The 15,658-nt window shown below is 37.2% G+C and overlaps 1 long non-coding RNA gene across 2 annotated transcripts; it reads left to right on the forward strand.

The window, feature by feature from the left end:
* Positions 1–3,845: 3,845 nt before the first annotated feature.
* On the forward strand, positions 3,846–15,397 carry LOC131366111 (uncharacterized). Of its 2 annotated transcripts, none has more exons than XR_009206768.1 (5): positions 3,846–4,223; positions 4,346–4,450; positions 10,640–10,702; positions 13,236–13,320; positions 14,464–15,397. It is a non-coding gene; the product is annotated as an uncharacterized LOC131366111 (long non-coding RNA). The 2 variants fall into 2 exon arrangements; XR_009206767.1 differs by having other exon boundaries at positions 3,849–4,223; positions 13,233–13,320.
* Positions 15,398–15,658: the final 261 nt, after the last annotated feature.

Consider the following 15,658-nt stretch of genomic DNA (forward strand, 5'->3'; position numbering starts at 1 on the left):
GTATGTATGAGTGTGTATGTGTGTGTGTCTGTATGATATCTATATGATCTTCTTCTACATTAAGTCTTCTGCCATGCACAGGTTGCATATAATATATGGAGTTATACCATAATAAGGAAACAGGGTATACACTGATAGTTTTATTCTACATAGATAAGTGTACCAGCTGGCAAAAAATACATAAAATATCAACATTATTTGCATATTCATCAGATATGCTTAAAATGATACACATTCCAAAATTTACTGTATACTCAGACAACAGAACCGTCACAGCAGTGATTTTATCATTTTACTGTCATCTTAGTTAAAAAAGTGAAGCTGTATGTAGATATGATGTATCACTAGCACTTGATTGCTGAGTTCTGTTTATATAAGTTTTATAACAGACATGTCATATAAATGAATTGAAAAGATTTATGAAATTTTCTGTGAGGAAAAGTTTGGTAGCTGGTAAGTGGTTGAGGCTCTGGGTTGTTGACCAGATGGTCAGAGTTCAAGCTACTGTTTGGCCCTTGAGCAAGGCCCTTAACCCTCTCTGCTCCAGGGGTGCTAAATCTTGGCTGACCCTGTGCTCTGAGCCCAATTTCCAAAGGTGGGATATGCAAAGAAAGAATTATATGTGACAAAAATGAAGGCTTCCTCTAAAAAAAAAAATACAGCATTGTCAGAAGGACAATAACTGAAGATGGGGTGATTTTTATCGTTTATCGTGTGATGAATATGCCTAATGTTATGAGAATATCTAATGTTCCTATATGCTTCTTTTGCACTAGTTTCTTTTAAAGGCATTCTGTTTCAGCATGACCAGGAATGATTTGTGTCATGGCAGCTTTATTATGTGTAGGGATGTGGTAGTTTAGTGGTTATGGTGTTAGACTACAGATCAGAAAGTTGCAAGTTTGAATCCCAGGGCCATCAAGCTGCCACTGCTAGGCCCCTGGGCAAGACCCTTAACCCTCAGTTGTATAAATTGAGATAAGTTGTAAGTCACTCTGGCTAAGGGTGCTTACTGAATGCAATAAGTGTAGTTTTCTATTTGGATCTTGGTTTATGCACCCAGTGTTTCGCACTATTTTATCCCTATGTCCAGTTTTTGGTGATCCTGTGCCCACTGTAGACTCAGATGGCTGTTCTTAGGTGACAGGATTGAAACATTGATGTGGTTTTCTGCTGTCATAACATAAATTGCCTCAAGGTTCAACATGTTGTGTAGTCTGAGATGCTTTTATGCTCACCACGACTGTAATAAGTGATTATTTGTCACATAGCCTTCTCGTTAGCTCTCATTAGGTCTTTCCTGATGTTTATTTCTTTCTACATTGTAACACAATGCTGAAGGTGGCCAAAATACACAATAATGTCCTTTGAACAGTTGACATTGAGATATGTCTGCTACTGATGCTCTGTAAAGCCTTCATAACGGCTCTAATCTGAGGTGCTGTTAATTGGTGATTTCTGAGGCTGGTAACTCTAAATGAACTTCTCTTCTGCAGCAGAGGTCAGTTTTGCACAAATATGAGTGAGTACTATAAAGCCCTAGTAGCACTCTATACCTTCATCCAACATATCGTCCTACCATCACAAGCAAAAATAATTGGGGAATCTATGATTGTACTGCATGATGCATAACCCACTGCTGCTTTTACTACCACCATTAGTTTCTTCCAATATTCTTCCCCATAACTGTTTATAGAGAGAGTATTGGGAACATAAGATTTTAAAGGGGACGTTTGATTAGTGGTGTGAGTTTTCCATATTCAATGAGCCACAGTATTCCTATCTTTTAGTTTATCTACACCACTGTCATGCACAGCGCTGCTCTTCGTGCATTCAATATTAATATCAAAACAAGAGCTGTTTTGCAAGGCAATGTCCTTTCTTCTGAAAAAAAAAAAAAAAAAACTGTTCCGGAAAAAAAAGCATGTTTTGGAATTCTGCTCACAATAATTTTAGCTATGAGTCCGCGCGGCTTTCACGAGGAATGTAGACACTGCTCCAATGCTTGTTTACATCTCAGCTTTGTGGTATAGAATTGGCCCCAGCTGGGACTTCTCAGGAATAGATTTGCAGCACTGGAGCTTTCTTAAAGCTTGAAGCCTGCCACTCTTTCTATGCATACTTGCATTTTTAGTCCTCAGCTTACCTGCTTAACACAGTATAAAAACTTAAAGAGTACACTCAAGATTACAGTCTTGCAAATGACTTTATATTGAATACATCCTGTACGTACATACAGTTGTGATCGAAACAGAATTGAATGAATGTATTTGTGACTTCATTCCACACCTTTATGTTCAGAAAAGTTAAAACATACATCTTACAAGATGAGGTTTGCAGGTAAAAATGATCTAACATATCAACTGCATCATGAATTGTTAACCTCAAAACCCTGACTTCTGAGTTTATTATTCTATTCTGCAAGCTTCTTCTTCTTCTTCTTTTTTAATCACAAATATAATCAAAACCATGCAATATTTCAAGAATAGTTTACATACTTGAACTGATCTAGTGTTTTTTTTTTTTCTACCACTCCCACACATAATGAGCCTTCACTCTGACTTTTCTTTGTTTTGTGTATTTCCTTTTAATTATTATTTTTAGAAAGCAAAAGGCAAATTTAACACAACACCTAAATGTTCAGTTAACTTATAAGGCTTATTTATTTAAGGCGTATGTTATGTCAGTGGTGTACTTTGGTAAGTGATCGAATTTGACCACAACATATACTGGTCCCACATAATAATAATAGTAATAAAAAACCAGACAGATACAAAAGCACTAAAAACATAGTGATTGTTAAAATCATTATATCACCCAGAACGCAGAGCACGAGGCTAAGACTTCATTCTAAGTGCTTCTACTTACTAAAACTTATTACTTTATTTTACTAACTTATATAGTAGACTTATAGTAGCTACTTACTGTTGCTAACGCAGTTGGATTTCCGTTCGAATGAAAGCACACCTACAAACGATGAAAATGACCAAACAAAAATATAAAATGTAAAAAACAATAAAGCTATAAATCTCTAGAACAGTAAGAACAGTTACAGTACACCGGGTACAATGGGATCAACAACAACATAAACAATATCAATAATTATATCCATGTATACTTCAGTACATGTATTGTTATACACTACAGGCAGACTTAATGATTCCTATACTACTTGCATAGGTTTATTGTAGTGTTGCAGGTATTTTTGATTAAAAATAGAAGGATTATAAAGAAACTAATATGGTAACATCAGTACATGACCATTCATCATACACAAATATGATATACTAACAACAACAACAAGAGCAACAGCATCATCAGCACTGCTACTGCTACAGCAACCAGAAAACAGCAATAACAGAAGAAGCCTTTATTTGTCACACATACATTACTGTCCAGTGACACTTTTCTTCACATATCCCAGAGAGCTGGGGCAGGATACAGCGCCACTGGAGCAGATATAGGGTTAAGGGCCTTGCTCAAGGGCCCAATGGTGGCAGCCTGCTACTACTACAAGCAGAAACTACTACTACTACTACTACTACTACTAATAATAATAATAATAGGACGATTTGACAATGTAAAAGCTGTGCGTTAAATAAAAGCAATAGAAATACAAATGTAAATCGAAGAATTACACCCTGATATTCTCCCCATAATACCGCTCATATTCAGCTTAATGAACTGCTCGTAACGTGCACTGTGCTATCGTCAGCCGCGCGAGCGCTGGAATGTTTTCAATGTGGAGCGCGCGCAGCGGAGAAGAATGCTTCAGCTACTCCCACTTCGCGGACATCCAATCCGAAACGAGAGTCGGTTTCAAGGCGCCCCCCGAAAGCCCAACGAAAGCAAAACAATGGCAGAATAAATCGCATAACGGCGTTTTCTTGTCGCTTTCTTCACTTCCTATCCACGCAGATTCGCGCACGGAACGCGTTCGAGCCGTCTGCGTTGAGTATTGACATTTGGACAGCGCCCAGGGATGAGGTTGTTTATGTGTAGTAAGGGGAACTTGAAACCGGCCGCCTTGCCCCATGTCCTCGCTTGTTTTCCTTCTTTCGCTCGGATTCTCCATGTTGTCGGAGCGGACTCGACTCTGGCGCAGAAATAAATACACCCCGCGCTCAAACGCACAGCTGAGACGCGCAGCCAAGAAAATTCATAGCTGATAAGAGACAAAGTCGGGCCCCTCCCATATGGACCAGAAGACAAGGCGGGAAAGCGTAAATACATAGTTATAAACATAAATATACGTATATATATATTTCAAAAATATATATAATTTATTGATTTTGTCATGATCATGGTCCGGAGATTAGTTTTTTTTATTCATTAACTGATATAGTTGAATGCTGACATTCTGAGTTTGCACGGTGATGGATTTGGAAAGTTCAGTCATGGTACAAGTGCAGAGACATGGAGGGACGTGTAGCAGCCGTCGAAAAAACAGGTAGGACACGCGCGCGCACTGTCAACACGCTGTACTAAATACTGCAACCGTCTACGACATTTCTAAATTCTTTTAGGCGATATTGCTTGGTCTGTGAGCGTGTGTGTGTGTGTGAGTGTGTGTGCAGTGACAGCTTCGTGTGCCTGTAGTTTGTGTGTAACTGGGTTTGCCAGCGGAGCTGTCATGCAGCACTCGCGCGCGCGCGCGCTCTCAGTAACTGCGAGTTGTTTACCGTTTCTCTCTCGGCGTGTTTTCGCTGTTGGACAACCTCAATATTAACCATTTAAATCGTCCGGTAAACTAATTTAGGAATATGAACATGATACAATAATAATATGCATTGTTATTATGATGATCCTGCAAAGTATGCATAATTAGGAGTCTTTTTTTCTTTACATTTAATTGGCTTATTAGCTTGTGGTTTGCAAATCACGGTTTTTTTTGTATATTGATAGTGCTTAGGCGTTTTTATTTGAGCCCGTATTATCGTTTGCATGGTACAGCCTAAAGCTTTGAGACGACGTATTGTTTTTCTTCCTTATGTTGTGAAGCAAAATGTCACCCAAATGTAACCGTGCTTCTGCTTACATGATGCAAGATGTTTACACAACACGTCACGCCAGATATTGCTCCTTTTCTAACCTGTGCGTTTGACTAGTAAAGGAAAGAGTGCTAAAATAACTGTACAACACACTCCTGCCGAGCCAGTGCAAGGTGTCGCGGTTGAACACACACACACACACACACACACACACACACACACGTTAGCTGTTAGCTACACTAGCATACACGCCCTCCTCCCTCCGCCTGCACAGTGTTGTTGACAATCCGGGTTTATAGGCTGTGTGAAGATATGCTCTGCCATTTTAAAACTAACCGCGTTCCGCAATTCAACGTAGTTTGGTGATAATTACTGACAAATCTTTTTAGATATTTACCAAGAAACATAATAAGTCTCCCATATGTGCCCTAGTAATGCTTTTTTTTTAATAAGCTGAACTTTGTTATTCGGTGACCTTTGTGTTAAGGTTTGGGTGTTTCTCCTGTGTTGTGTTACACTGAATCTCCTATCCATAGTTTTGTGTAGACCTTAGTTAGTGGTGTAGGGGAAAAAAAATATTTGTGCTATTTTTTAACAAAACCACATGTCACAATTATTAGTTCCTCATAACTCTTTAGTCACTTTTCAGAACAGTGTTACTCCCATTTATGTTTGATATTTTCAATGGAAAAGTGATACACTTCAAAATTAAAGGAAGTGTTTGGGATGGGTTTAAGCGATTCAGGTGTTCATTTGTCGGTTGGTGTTGTGTTTTTCTTCTTCCTGTGAGAAGTTAGTGCTCATGTGCTGTTCTGACGTCATTTCTAGCTACAGTTAGCGTGACGTTTAATCGAAGACAAACCTAAAGTGATAACAGTCAGGGGGAACTGTTAGCTCCTTAAAACCAAATCAACTCAACCGTTTTCCAGCGTCGTGTTAATGAATAATCCATTGTAGAAGTAGTTCATGCAAACGTTGGAATTCCAGGATGACATGCATGAGACGAGACGACGATGCGTGGTGTTATGGTGGTATTAGCATGAGAGTTGAACCTTTTTCTTTGCAAAAAATCTGTTTGAACTAAGTATACGGATGAGGTGTTGAAAGAGCTGGACTAAAGCACCGCTGCATCAATTGCTGACCAACATGTCAACCAAAGAAATCTAAACTAAAAAAAACAACAACAAAAAAAGTCAATTTCATTAAAAAAATATGAATATATCTTTAATGGAGACCATTAAAGATGGAAGCCTGAAGATGGTCACATGTTGTTTTAGAGTAACAGGAGCCGTCAAATAAATGATTTTAAAGTTTATTTGTGAGCAGCTATTGGTTAAAGGTCTAGCATACACACAGAAACGAATGTGATAAGATAAATAAGCCAGAACAGTCGATGGTGTTTAGGCTACGTATGTAAATTCCTTCTTGTTTTTGCATAATGAAGTAACTAATAGCTGTGATGAAATAAGTAGTAAGTACTGCAATCCCACGGTTCGTATTCTTCTATATTTCGCTTGAACATTGCTCCGAAGATTGCTCCGAATCCAGCAAAACCGAGATAATAATAGAAATGTCAAAAAGACATTACTTTCTATGGTTTTCTGTCATAAGTTGTCTGGTTTCAGTGACTTGTACTGCTGTCATTCTGGGTATTAGCTACTTATTTACAGGATTATTAACTCACATGTAAGTTTATTCAACTATTAAAAATGGATCGTTATATGAAAAAAAGTATTGTACTGTTATGTTGCAGCAACAAATTTTTATTGATCACACTTAAAAGTTAGTTTGATTCACCAAACTGGATCTTAAAAAAAGAAGCAAAGTGATTCGTAACAACAGTTTGAAACCGTTTTGTCGATTGGAAATGTATTTGTAATTCAAAATGAGCGCAGAATTAATAGAACTGTAAATATGTCTAAATATGAAGCAGCGACAGGGTGTGGCATCGAAAAAACCTGCTAATGTGCCTTCTAACACTCCACTCACAGCTTGGGGGAGATTCTTTTCCTTAAACATACCATAAGGTTTGAATTATGTTGCACCTAAAAAAAAAAAAAGAATTGTAAGAGAAACAGAAGCGTGTGTTTCTTTGTGTTGAATTTATTTCGCCGTAGTCATCTCCCTGTGAAATTCTCTTTCACAAAATCGCCCACAGGTTTTCTCAACAGAATGTTGTCTGTAAGATGTCAGTCTGTGTCTATGAGTTAAAAGGCATTAAAAAGGAAAGCTTGAAAATTGTGAGTCAGGCATTATCTTGGGTTGTGTTAATGTGATACCCATCAACTGCAGCGTAATTGAAGCCATTCTCTGTTGTATTGTAAACGGCACTCACTAAGGAAATTTATGAAAGTAATAAGTTACACGAGAAGCCTTGACGGCTTGGGTTACAGTATTAGGGTTTGATAATTGCATACACTATTTCATCTTATTATTTAATTTTCTGTGGGTCTAAATTCGTGCAGAGATGTTTTGTTAGATTTGTTGTTTTGGGGGCTTTAGGAGTATAGAATAGCCATAATTTCTATTAAACATATGCATACTGGCAATTACAGCTATGCATACTGCTAATTACAGCATTAAATTTTTTAAAATTCGAAATTCACCGTAATTTCATACTCTTGGTATAACGAGTTTTCAGTGATTCGGTTTCTTTTACTAGAGATTTTACAGTAGACTTCTCAAATCTAGTGGAACCTTAAAAGGGCTAATGCCTCTCCTCTTTCCCCCACATTGCTCCTAATGATTGTGCAATATTAACCCATGTGCATATATCAGATCAAGCAGATCGAGGCGATTCTGAACCGTCCTCCATTTCCTGAGTCTTTGGTGCTTTATCAATGAGCGTAAAGATGGACAAATGAGCAGTGAGCAGTGACGCAGGGGGCCATTTTCCCTTCATCCCGCTACACAGTAGCCTACACACACTGCTCATGTGTTACATAAGATGATTCCTATGGCTGTAAAAACACCTCAACGAGAACGGCAGGGAGAGAGGGACAAACAAGGCTCCTTGTTTTATTGTTTTTTTCCCCCCTAACTCATTATCTTGAATTATAAATTTTAAAGAAAAATGTGAGCAGCAGATTGCTGTGCAAACAGATTTCCCTAGAGATGGAACTGTTTGATATTCATGGCACTTTGCAGAATCTTTTTTTTTTTCCTTCTTCTTCTTTCTGCATCCCTCCCATGTAATCCAAAAAGCATGTGCCGTGATTAAAATATTTGCAAACACCGATATGCCAGAGACATGCCTTAAATTCACATAAGCCATCCATAATGCATCTGAAAGTTCGCTGGCGATGTTACTGTATGAAACATGACTCTTTATTGCTGCGCCTGCGAGCTCTGGCTTTGTGGCATATGCACTGCACGGGCTCGTTCCTGCCAGACTCTCCTGTGATGAAATGGCGGGAGTGTTTGTGTGAGCGCTCGCGCGCACACGTTTGCCTGCTGTGTGTGTGTGTGTGTGAGTGTGTGTGTTTTGCACTGAAGCTGCATCTGACATGTGTGGGCTTTCCCACCCTCTGTGATTATATAACATATACTAACCATAGCCAGCGACCTCATTTAAAACAGATTTTTTTTCGAGTTTCTGCGCAGGAGAGGGGACGCCGGGCACGGGGGGGACGATTTACACTGATTAAAAAGCATGAAGCTTACGTCCTGTTCCAGTTCTGGATCCGAACAGACGGTCAATCCTTACATTTCTTTACCGCTGATTATTTGAAAAAAAAAAAGAAAAAGTGAAATATTTAAGAGGATAAAGAAACACCAGGTTGAAGTGGAAATTTTTACTTGATTGAAGACATTTCATTGCTTTTTGCAATAGCCAAGTGTTTTGAAATCCCCACTGAAATGTTGTCTTTGAAGGCTCTGGCTATACTGTAGTAATAAGTTTAGACGCCCAGGCTTGCACTCTCGCACACGTTTCATCATCTAGCCACGGATTGCTGGTGGGGGTTTAAAAGCGATCCCAGTAAATCTCATTATTCATTTATGTCTAATGTCATTTTTTCGTAACTTAATTAGTGGTGAAATGACTGTAGCTCACTCACATGCAACATACAAGCTCATATGTAAGGAATAAAACACGACAGCGTGTGCTTGTTAGAAGAAAACAATGTCCATGACGACGTGGTGTGACATGACCTAAAGCAGAGTTATTCCTTTTCACCATGGTGAAGTTGAAGATCATTTTCCACTTGTCCCGAAATATTTTATTCCAGAGATACCATTTACATTTTGTATTTAATTCTAATTACACAAAAGCATTTTCCTATTTCTATAAACATTTATAGTTCTGTTTAACATTGTGGAATGACCACGAAACAAGTGAGCTCCTATTATCACTTCCATTACAGCAGCTATAAACAGTTGTTCGCTCACCAGCCTTTTTTCCCATCTTTCTTAAAGTTTAAGAAAACTTCAGCCACATCGGCGGTTACATGTTTTTGATCTGTTTATGTGGAGATAATTAGACCTGTGAACTGAAACCTGATTCAGAACTGAGAAGGTGTAAATAGTTTCTAAATATTTTGCTTCCTTCTCTGGTTTTTTGTGAGTCAGGTGAACAATTGCTCGAATTCACATTCGTGAAAACAAAACAGCCTTCAAGCTCAGGATGCCCGGTGGCAAAATGCTGTCTACCCACAATGCCCCTCCTAAGGATAGCGATCCCGCTGGCAAAGTAGCACCATTTCATCCCTGCTCTGTTCACACGCCTTTAGGATCGTCTCCCAGTCTTCAGGTCCATCAGAAAGACAGTGAGCTGTTGCAAAAAGCTTGCCATAATTGCCCGATCTCTTACTCTCACGTATCATTAAGCACAGCTAAAAAAAGGAAAAGAATACAGCTAATTGCATGTTTGCTACTAATTACCATTTAATGCTTTTCCTATTAACTTTTATAATAAATCCAAAGGCTTGGAACGTTCCGGTCGGAAACATCATCTGGCTATGGATTTCATCATGAGCAGCAAAGCAAATTTGTACCTTGATCTCAAATACTCACACCATTGCGTAATTAAGAACAACAGGCTTTTTGTGGGTGCATGCACTGGCTAATGTCTGTACCGTGTGGCCTACTGATTTTGTAAATAAAGTTGAACACAGAAAATAGAGCTCCTTCTGGTTACTAATTTGCATGATGAGATCTTATGACTCCTTTTTTTTTTCTTTTTTTTTTGCCTGATGAGCAGATCCTTTCTAATCTGCAGCATTCCCCTTTGCTTACTGAAATGAATCTAGCAGATTAATTGGACATGGGAGCACGAAGCAGAGCGCTCCTTGCTTATGCACATAAATCATTTGACACCATCCTAGCTATGTCTACATGCTGCAAGTAAGTCGTGCGAAACTAGAACAAACTAATGAGTTGTATAACAAACCGGTCTATTTATAGTCCCGTTTACATAGACTGCAGTGTATTATGACTCAACCAGCATGTCAGATGCCCCCCTATATGTTTTGCCACATGCGAGCTTCTTGCGCTTTTCTTAAGCCGAACAAGACATCACGAAGCTCATCACAAACATCCTGGACTTTTATATATCTGAATCAAAATTATTTTTAATATCTGATTAAGACAATTCTGATTAGCAGATGATATTGGTAATACTGACCCTGAATCTTTCATCTTCTTCATAGATCCCCGTTAAATGAAACCGGTCATGAACCTGGATGAGACGCAAGCGCCGGGGTTTGCTCAAGGTATTGACATGTCACTCAAAACGGTGTTAATACTACACGTTTGCATTCATTCTGAAGAGTTGCCCTCCAGTTATTGCCCATTATCACTCAACGAACCAGACACAGGACTCTAGCTGCGAGAATTAAAACTTATTCCTTCACTAATCCACTCAGATCAAACAGGCTTCATTAAAGGCAGACAGTCAGCCTCCAACATGTGCAGACTTCTCAACGTGATACACTATATATCAGAGGAACGTGTGGACTCAACACCCGATTCAGAGAAAGCCTTTGACAAAGTGAACTGGAAACTCCTGTTTACCTCAGTGAGGTTTTCATTTCTTGAATCTGGACAAGCAATCGTGAACCCAGAACCGCTTTATCAGCTTACAGTTTAGTATATAAACCAGATAACAATCAACTTATTTAGTGGACATTCGTCAATAACATAAAACCAAAACTAGCACTGTATGTATTAAACCGTGTTCGTTGGATCTTTTACCATAACATGATGTTATAAATGGTCTTCTATATCATCATCCTCTTCTACATTGATAACTCTGATTTTAAATAAGACACGTTTGACAAGGAAATACTTTTATTTTGTAGCTTCAGATCTGCACAAGTATCAGCGCTAACATGGAGCTTAGATTCCCTCTTCAGTTATTAATGAATCATCTTTTTCTTCAGCTCGTACATCAGTGCTGATTTCTCTCTTTCTGGGGACAGGCGGTTTAAGGATTTCTTAAGAAAATGGTGGGTTTTCTGTGAGAACTGAAAGATCGCAATTTCTTTTCTTATGTTTGCTTGTTTGTGTTAATATATTTTTTATTAGCACAGTCGCTAATGGAAAGGGAGCTGGGGTTTTTTTCCCCTGTATGAAAAATGGACATTGTGCGCCCCCTAGTGATCAAACCACCAAATGTTTTCTCCTTCCTGTTTTTTTCTGATATTTACAGCAGTGAATAATGCGCTTTAAGATGAATAACTTGGGTGCTAAAGGAGTCATTTTAATTAAGTAAAGAAAATCGCTTAAATTCGTGTATTTTTAATTAATATTTCAATATTTTTAGAGACAGCTGACATTGAATGGGAAGCCTAAGAAATTTTGCTGCATATAATAATAATAATAATAATAATAATAACAATAATAAAGTACTTTATTTGAACACTCAGAAGAATAAAATAAAAGATAAAGCACAAAACAAAAATAGAGCAAGCGCCTTTAATGAAATGCCAGATTAAAAATATATGTTAAAGGAGTGTAAGCTTTACCGCTTAATAGGGGAAAACAGACATTTTGGAAAATCAGTGATTGAGAAAGTAATTCACTTCAGTTTGTTTTTGTCATTTTAGTCTATCTTATTTATATAGGGTGTAATGGACAAAGTCATTTTTAATACATTAGCCCAAATACACACAATCTATACGAGGCAATTCACCAAGACACTGCTGCCATCTACAGGCGGTGTAACAATGTGTTTCTCTGCCGTTTGGGCCAGAAAGAAATCAGCCCCTGTCTCATTTCTTCATTCTGTTAGGTGTATTTTTTTATTTCTGACCATTGGTGGTGCTGTTGCTCTTCGAGCCACAAAAATGAAGGGGGAAAAAAAAGAAGAAAGAAAACAGTCCATTTGAATATAAAGCCATGTGTATACCTGAAATTGAGCCTTATTTTTATGTATTTTTTTCAGACAAGTAGGTTTTATATGCTAACCTATGTAAAGTTTCAAATATTTCAACATTTCCTTATTTCTAAGAGCAGTCATGCTAGATGTAGTGATGTGACACTGCAAGCACACAGTAGATTTAAGATTTTTATTTGTCACATATACAGCTGTATACGGTACCTAACTAGCAGTGAAATGAAAACCTGGTCACTTCTCCAAGACTGTTTAAATAAACTCATTTTAAGAATTTTTTTTAAAAGAATGAAATGAAATAATAAGAACTATAGCTGTAAATGTATAGACATAAACAGAATGTATAGATAATGTTTCTCTGTGAATGATGTTGAAATATTTTTTTCCTCTTGATTTTCAGCAAATAAGAAACTATACTTATGATTTCCACAATTGTTTTTTTTTTTGTTTGTTTGTTTTTTGTCCACCGTATCCTCGTAAGCATGGGGTTTGGCTTCTGCCTGGTTCAAGTAATCCAGGATAGGTTGGTTCTCACTAGTACGGCCTATTCTTGATTACTTGTGTCATGAGGAAGCTGCTAGCAGCAGAACGTGAAGCTCTTCCGTGCATGCTGTCATGCTTCATAACGGGATAAGAGGCGTGCTTGATCGCCTAGCGTTTTAGAAGACCGTAGATCTCTCCTGAACTAGATGAAAGCAGAAGTGAAATGTAAAGAGAGCAAAACCCTGAAGCAAGGATGTCATTTGCAATTTCTCCGTCACGCCATCTGTTGTCTACCAGCTTCTCATACAAATGAAATCAGAGGTTTATTGTTGTGAAGTATTCCTGATCTGTATTCCTTATTCACAACTCCGTAGCCTGTGCCGTCTGGCTCGTTTTGTTATTCCCACGAAAACTCTGTGTCTTAGCAGGGCCAAGATGTCCTCAAGACCCCTGCTCAGGATCCTGACCTTTCTGAAAACTCCATGAGGATCCTCGTCGTACCTCGTCTCACAGGTCAGGGAGGTTTATGATGTGAGCTGTTCTCCATATGTGACACTGTGAGGAATTTGTGACTTGTGCTTTATAAGGCACAGCTCAAACCAGTCTATAAATGGTTGCATGTTATCACAGAGGTTTCAACATCAACAAATCAGCTGGAGCGATCTGGTCATCAGTAAAGCTGATTCACGGAAGGGGCTAAAGAAGTGAACCTTTGGGTTGTGGTCTCCACTTAAAAAGTGTTGTTTATCGTCCCTGCTGTCAATATTACGTGTTCCTATCTAATATACAATTTTTCTATCAGAATACTGCATTGAAAATGGAAGGGTGAAGCCCCTGAGACACATGAAACTGCTGTGTAACACCCGTTGGAGGTGTAATCTGCCCTCTTCTGCATACATGAGCTCACAATAGTATTACTATGATTGATAAAGCAATGAGAGCAATGCTCAGCCTTGGATCCCTATTTCTGAAGCATTACTTTAAAAGAACTTAGAAATAATAATAATAATAAAAACACCAGTAATAATGTAGTCATGCATCTTTATAGGACATCTGTCAATTCTGTTCAGGATTTCTCAAAGCTGATGTAGATAATAACCTAACAGCTCTGTGAGTTTTCTCTGAGGTTCGTGTTCATGCTGCTGCTTCAGGAAAAGAAGCCCGAAAATTAGAAATCGAATGTAAAAAAAATAATAATAATAATAATAAAAGAAAATAAAAAATAGGCCATCTGTGTAAACAGCAATGTAATATTTGTTCCAGTGGCAAACAGAGGAGAAATGTTTAGCCATTTTATTTGGCAGTATGCACAATACCACACCATATGAACTCAAACCACTGCACATTCTTGCTCAGAAGATTTCCAAAATATTAACATACCCATACAAACATGCCTTCAGCTTCTTATTAATGATGTTTAGGATGTATGCTTTTCTAAAAAATATATATATTTACATATATTCCAGATCTGAATAAAATTCATCAGGAATGAATAAATGATACAAAACAATTTGCAGTGTGTGTGTGTGTGTGTGTTAAAGAATGAAATGCTTTCAAGACCAAAGACAGCCTTTACTTAAGAATTGTATAAACAACCACGAATAACTAAAAATAACTGAGACGTCTGAATCAAATAAATTGTTGGTCTCTGTGCAGGTTACGGTGCTGTGTGGACGTTAGCGTGTGGACGATGCTGAGATGCTTTCACTCCGTCATCGCTTTTGTCTAAGGAGCTGCATTTGCTTGATTAAAAAAACCCAGAACCAGCAACTGCATTCATTGCATCAATTAGAAAAAAAAACATATATAAAAAAAATAAAACACAGTTGATGTTTTCATTATATATATAACATATATATTATAAATACATTTTATATATATATATATATATATATATATATATATATATATAAAGTATAAGTATATAAACATACATATATATAAATATACATACATACATATATATAAATATACATACATACATATATATATATAATGTTGGTTTTAATATTTCATTATATACATTAAAATAACTAAATATTTAATTATATATAAAATAATATTAAAACCATAAATATTAATAATAATATTTGTAATATAATTTTTTATTGTTGTATTTTTTTTTAGATATTTATTTATTTTTTATCTTCAATTAAAAAAATGGTGATAAATTACAAATATACTAGCCTGTAACTGTTGGATGAAATACACCACAATGTCCAACTAAAGCTCTAAAACTGAAATATTACAGGCCACATAATATCAGGTTTCTTTTTAATGAACATTAATGAATGTACTGTTAATGTCTCCAGGCATATCATATGCTGTAAGTACTGTATGTCTATTAAAGTGCCAGTTTCTGTGTTATTTCTTTTATAAAGTTTGACTCCACTGCAGTGATAGGATTTGTAATCAGGTGCTACAGTAACAGTGCATCAATACTCTTGTATATTTCTATATCTTTAAAGAGTATGTTTGTGTTTTTATTGTGTTAAGTTGAGAAGCTACATGTTAATTAAATTACAGTTAGCCTTATTATGACTTACTAGGAGGATTTTATTGTATAATAAAAATCCTAATTCTCCTTATATATATATATATATATATATGACACTTGTATACATGGCCGTTTTAAAATGAAAAATAAATGAAACCAATTATGTAAATGTAAAACATGGGGGGGGGCTTTAGTCTTGTCAGTCTAGTCTGTCTGGTCAGTGAGTCTGTGCCAAGTGTAAACTCCTGTTCTTGGTTGGCAGGAGTGGGACCTGGTGTGGTCTTCAGCTGTTGTAGACCATCCACCTCAAGGTTTGTTTATTGTGAGATGCCTTTCTGCTCAGCATGGTTGTAA

The sequence above is a fragment of the Hemibagrus wyckioides genome, linkage group LG15 (genome assembly GCF_019097595.1).
Source record: "Hemibagrus wyckioides isolate EC202008001 linkage group LG15, SWU_Hwy_1.0, whole genome shotgun sequence".
Lineage (NCBI taxonomy): Eukaryota > Metazoa > Chordata > Actinopteri > Siluriformes > Bagridae > Hemibagrus > Hemibagrus wyckioides.